This window comes from Miscanthus floridulus, chromosome 16 (genome assembly GCF_019320115.1).
Source record: "Miscanthus floridulus cultivar M001 chromosome 16, ASM1932011v1, whole genome shotgun sequence".
Lineage (NCBI taxonomy): Eukaryota > Viridiplantae > Streptophyta > Magnoliopsida > Poales > Poaceae > Miscanthus > Miscanthus floridulus.
In genome coordinates this window covers 63,543,326-63,549,702 of record NC_089595.1, presented here as the reverse complement: position 1 = coordinate 63,549,702, position 6,377 = coordinate 63,543,326, and the positions used below count along the sequence as shown (strand labels likewise).

The window sequence follows — 6,377 nt, the reverse complement described above, 5'->3', positions numbered from 1 at the left end:
TAAATTAGGCAAGGTGCTTAGTTTAAACTGTTTTCTTAAATCAAATTAGATGAGGTGTTTAGTTTGATTTTTGAACCAAGAGGTGTGTTGATCTTACTTTCAAAGGCTTTTAAAATTAAGCATGGTGCATAGGTTAAAATACCTTCCTAAATCAAATTAGACGTGGTGTCTAGGTTGATATTTGAGCCGATAGTATGCTTTAGTAGATACTGCATATTTTGTTGGACTGACCCCTGTAGGGAACTTTCAAATTCAATCTAGGTAAGTTCTGAGATAAATTCATGTCAAAGATGAATCAAGGCATGTGATGAACTCCAATAACTCTGCTGCAAAGAAGACCCATCTCATTCTTCATGGAAGGAAAAACTGTAAGTATCAAGGTTTATTCACTCATCCTTTGTTGCAAGTTATCTTAGCCTTGAACCATGCTAGAATGCAGCAAACACATAAAAATTGCTATAAGACATGATAAGCAAAACCTATGCTAAAGTAATCCTAAAGCTATCTTTTCATTAGCATAGATGAAAATCACACAAATTATAGATAACAACCCATATTTCAAATTTGTTGTATTCCCTCGGGTATGTGTCCATTAACATTTTGTAGGAAAGAATGAATATAAGATGTGCCTATCCATGGTTTGGTATGAACCTACGAACCTAAACCAAACCACCACTTCAGCTATGGAACATAGAGAAACAAGACGAGTGCCCCAAAAAGGATGTATAATAGAAGCACTCACTCATAGGAAGTGGACAAACAAATCAACAGGCCACAAGTAACAGTCGAAGGCAACCTAGCAACCTAGCAACTCACCTTTTCAGGACTCAAGCTAGGAGGCTAATGAGAAGCAGGGTGCAACTCACCTCATAATTAGCCAAAATGATGCCTGCTTTCATGATCTTCGAAAACACTGACTCGCATGTTGACAGCAAGGACCAAGACAACGAGATGCTATGATATGCATCCTCATATCAACCAACATCATCAACCGATGGTGGATTACTAACGGTGTCTCATAAGGATTGAAAATAGCCATGGTCACACATGACACCCCCTAAGTCATTAGAGATGAAGCTTTCATGCAAATTTCAAAGAAGTTCCTTCCCTGACCATTAGGACGACTGGCGTATCGCTAACAAACAAAGAAGAAGAACTCTTTGCCATGCCGCTAGAAGATAAAGACAATCAAGGAGGAACTTGAGTTTGCATCTCCAATGAACCCCAATTCATCAACCAAGGATCAATAAAAATCAAGAAAGGTTGATGGAAGAAGAGCATGCATTTGTATGTATCCTCATCTCCAGGATTGGATGGTGCAAAATAGCTAAAAGCAAGAAGAGGTCCTACTCAATGGACCTAAAGCCATGAAGCTCTCGCTAATAGATAAATTGGATAAGCTTCGTTCAGGTATGTTTTGTCACTAATCATTTCAATAAAAACAAAGGAAAACACAAGGTAGATTCAACCAAGCATTGTGCAACATGGAATCACATTCACAGGATAATTCTATCAACCAAACTTGATTCTGCATTCTGCAAAATTCAAGTGTGGGGGATAGAGTTCTCTAAAACATCTCATGTCACGTTGCTAGTTTGTCTTGGTCATCCCTACCTTTGTGATGTGCTTAACTTGCTAAATCTCTAACAAGTAACAATTTAAATAATCATGCTCCTTTGAGTCACCATACATATTCTTGTTTCTACTCGAATGAATCTCTTTAGTCTTCAAACTTCCTTATTCTACTGTAAGTATGCTTCAACATATTATACAAACATAATTATTAAATTAAAACATACTTGTATAAAATTTGGTGGTATATGTGGACTAACCCTTGCAGGAAAATATTCAAATTTTGTTGGGAATGTTAGGAGATCATTCAAAGAAACAAATCAAGATTTGATGTATTCTTCAAAACAATTTTGCACATTTTTCCTAAATTTTGTTGAAATTTTGAAGTAGTGGTGAATAATAAAGGCACATTATTTAAAACATGGGATATAGATGATTTTTAGCTCTATGACAACACTATCCTTGTTTTGAATCATTTGTATACTACTTCAGGTATGTGTTGTCCACTAATCCTTTGCAAAGAAGAAACAATGAGTAGAGTAGAAGGTCCAAATAGAATGACAAGATCCACAAAAGAAAGAACAAAAAGATGGTATGACAAAAGAATGAGAAAGAATGAGTGTGACATAGGAGACAAGATGCTCATGAACAGCTCAAGCAAGAAAAGCTTCAAGCAGGAAGAGAAGACCACCACAAGTCATCTACCCTTCATGTCATTCTACTCCAATAATGAAGGTAACATCTTAAGGCTACTATGGGACACAAGGTGGCCAGCCTCCAGCAACAATAGCAACAGCAAAACCAAAACTGGGTCTGTCCAGCATCTCCACATCCGGCCATCGCATTGAGAACCACGACAACAACCAGCTTTGGGAAGAGGCACCCCATTGTATCGAGCTAAGTATTTTCTTTTCCTTTTTATTTTATTATTTTTAGGTTTCCTTTATAAAAAAAGATGAATAACTAAAAACAAAATAAATAGTTATCCTTATAATAAGTATATATAGTCATAGTTATAATGTGTGATCTAAAAATGAAAACAAATAAAGAGAGTGTGTCCAGTTTGCTTTAATTTCTTTTTAAGAGCTGAATAAAATAAAATAAAAACTCTAAAGATGATCTTTTAAAATGGAAATGATGAATAGTTGCTCTATTGTAATTCCTTTCAAGTACCTAGTTTTTAGCCTTACATTCTCCCAAGTTTTGGATAAGATTGTTTTGATACAAGGATTTACTCTAAACTTGGAACTCGTGGGTAGCATATGACAGATATGATATGAGAAGGTCGGAGCTGCTGTTTATCTTGTTCTAATTGACACTAATGTTCTGGAGATTTATCTTTTGAAAAAACAACCATACATGTTATTTAGGCTAAGAAAACTTCCATATATATGTTGCTTGTAATTGCATTGAGTTTTGTCAAGCTTTGTTGACCATTATGAGAGGTTTGTCATGCTCTTAAAATCAAGATCACGTATTGTTGACGGTAGTTAACGACCATTATAAACCATTAATATAACATGTATAAGGGCATAAATATAATCACCAATGAAGGTTTAGGGGTTTAAACTAATAAATTCCACGAGTTTTGGTGAATCTGTATTTTCTGCAGGGTTTATCCAGAAAACCATCAAGGTGGACCTACATGTCAAATTTAATTGCGCTTATCCGTTGCGAAACAGACACTAGAAGACTCTAGAGGACTCGACACCGAAGCGGAGGACGAGATGCCACCAGGCCTATTATCTGCCAAGCCCCTGGGGCCCACCTATCAGCCCCTCATTATTATGTTGGTTCTCCACTGCCTCCTAGGTTGCATCTACTGCTATTCTTTAAGTCAGTTTGATCCAAGGGCTCACGTTGGACGCTACGGTCTATATATATCAGCCCCTGCCACCCTGAGAAGGCATAAGTCATTTGAGAAGATAGAAACCCTAATCATTCTCAGAGCTCCACCATATTTTAGGACATAGCTAGTTAGGCTAGGTCTAGAGGGAGGGGAGCAGGCTTCACTTGGATTCCCGATCTTGTCAAGAGTGTGGTTTGGTATAATCTTTGTACCCCTCTCTCTTTTGTATCTCCATTACTTTTATATGCTAGTTACAATTGTGATGACAATATTCAGTATTCATCTTATTCATATTCTTTGTTATAATGTTCATGGTCTACTTTGATTATATGCTTAGTATAGTTGGATTATCATTATGTTCATGCATAAGTTCGTATAGCACTCACTCTAAGGATCCATGGGTGGGTGGTTGACATTGTGTAAGCGTGGTGCTTATATGTTGTTTACCTATGGATACACCCTATATTGTAGGTCATGTGGTAGATCGCGGATGTGACACTCCCAGTTGAGTCCTTTGTAGTCCACTCCCTGAATATAGGCACACGTAGGGTTCGGTTACTGAAAGGAAGAGCAAGCTCTGTTCTTAATCTTCCTTAGTAATATCCCTTATGTGTAGATGTGATGATGATCTTAGCAATGATTACTAGGTATAATTGCACTAATGAATGTATGCTTTGACTTGTAATTAAGAATGACTTAGGAATTATTCTTCTAATATTCTACCTGACCATGCTAATGCCATAGAAAGAAGTACTCTGAAGTGATTTGTTATTTTCATTGATCAATACTTATCATATATATATATATATATATATATATATATATATATATATATATATATATATCTTATCCTATGACTTACCCCTGTTATGAGTAGAATATTGGTTATGGTTTACGTCTCTGTCAATAGTATAAGTTATCAATACATGTCCATTCTAGACCTTCCCTATGGTAAAAATTTAAATAATGATATCTGAAATACTCTCGGGTAAAATGCTACAATGGTATATTATCTGTGCACTTGTAGATCCTTTTCATTCATATATTTATTTATTCTTCCAAGTCACATAATTAAAAAAGAACTGCTTAGTATTATTCTAGTAGTAATGCTTTGTAGAACCAACAAGTATCTCTGATATCATCACTAGGGATGACAACCTAGTAAAATTAGGAGATATAGGTTTATAATAGGTGGCTATTTAAAAACAAGTGACACGTTAATCAATACCAACAAGCATTTCTAGCGCTTGTTTCTATGGACTAGATTTAAAACTTTGTTCTTAGTAGCGACGCTAAGAAATGTCAACAAGTATTTTTGGCGCCGTTGCTGGGGAAGTAGCTAGGCAAAGGAAGTATTGATAAACTTATACCTATTGATGTGATCGAAGATAACCATTGACTTTTGCTCAAATAGGCTTACCCTTGTTTTGTCTACTTGTGTATCTTATGCAGGGTAATGTATGACCAGTTTTGACCTTCCGACAAACTACGTTGAAGATCCAGAAGCATTAATTAGAAGGACTAGAGCTAAACTCAAGAAAGTTCTAGCTTTAAAGTTGAAAGACAACCATATAAGGTGAAGCTTAATACCAGAATTTGAAGCCATGGCTAACAGGACTCTCCGTGATTTCTCTGCTCCAACTACGGCCAACATCCGTACTGGACCAACAGTCAATGTTGGAGACAATGGATTCGACCTCAAGCCAGCTCTCATCAATATGGTGCAAGCAAACCAGTTTTGTGGAAAGGCACATGAAGATGCGAGTGCACATCTCCAACACTTCTTGGAGATTTCTAGCACTTTCACCATCAAAGGAGTAACCTAGGATGCCATATTACTTCACCTCTTCCCATTCTCACTCTTGGGGAAGGCAAAGCAATGGTTCTATGCCAACAAAGATAGAAATACTACATGGGATAACTGCTCCACTGCCTTTTTAGCAAAGTTCTTTTCCACAGGTAAGACCAATGCTCTACGTGGGAGAATTTCAAGCTTTCAGAAACAACATGATGAATCTATCCCTGAGGCATGGGAACGCTTTCAAGATTACATTGCGGAATGTCCTCATCATGGTATGGAGAATTGGCTACTCATGTAGATTTTCTACCATGGGTTGACCAACAGTACCCGTGAGACTATGGATGCTGGTGCTGGAGGTGCATTCCTATCACTCACCATACCTAGCTATAACGGCTCTTGTGGAGAAGATGGCCTCCAATCAAGGTTGGAATAAAGAACGTGTTCAAACCCGCAAGACGGGTAGAGGTATGCATCAACTCAAGGAGGTAGACATGCTATCTGCCAAGATGGACCTGCTGATGAAAAAGCTTGAAGATCAAGCCAATGAGAAGCAAGATGTCATGCATATTCATGATTCTCTCATGACATGTGAAGTGTGTGGAAACATTGGGCATTCAGGAAACAACTGTCTTGAAACCCAAGAGGATGTGCACTTTGTCAACAACAACAACAACTTTCGTATTCAGTAGAATCAAGGATGGATACAGCAACAGAGACTGAACTACCAAGGTTTATCAAGGTAATAATTTTAATAATTTTGATCAATCACCCTTGAGAGAATTAATTGCTGGCCAATCCAAACTTATGGAAGGATTATCTAGAAAGGTAGCTACCAATGATAAAATTCTAGAGAACATAAATAATAGAATGGATAGCTTTGCTTCTGCCATTAAAAACCAGCACAGCTTTAATAAAATGATAGAATCACAAATAGCTCCGCCCGCTGCTGCTGTTCTTCCATCTGACAAAGGTAAGATTCCAGGGCAACTAGAAGATCTAGAAACTACAAATCTTGTTAATATTCACAATGCAGCATATTACTGTATACAACCATCGAGGAAGGTGGATAGACTATACCTTGCCGGAAAAGAAGAGCGGTCTAGGGAGACATGTCATCCCCATCGCTATTGGACCTCACATTTTTCAAGAAGCTTG

General features: G+C 37.3%; 1 non-coding gene across 1 annotated transcript; it reads right to left on the bottom strand.

The window, feature by feature from the left end:
- Positions 1-5,389: 5,389 nt before the first annotated feature.
- On the bottom strand, positions 5,390-5,498 carry LOC136514516 (small nucleolar RNA R71). The gene has a single exon (XR_010773675.1). It is a non-coding gene; the product is annotated as a small nucleolar RNA R71 (small nucleolar RNA).
- Positions 5,499-6,377: the final 879 nt, after the last annotated feature.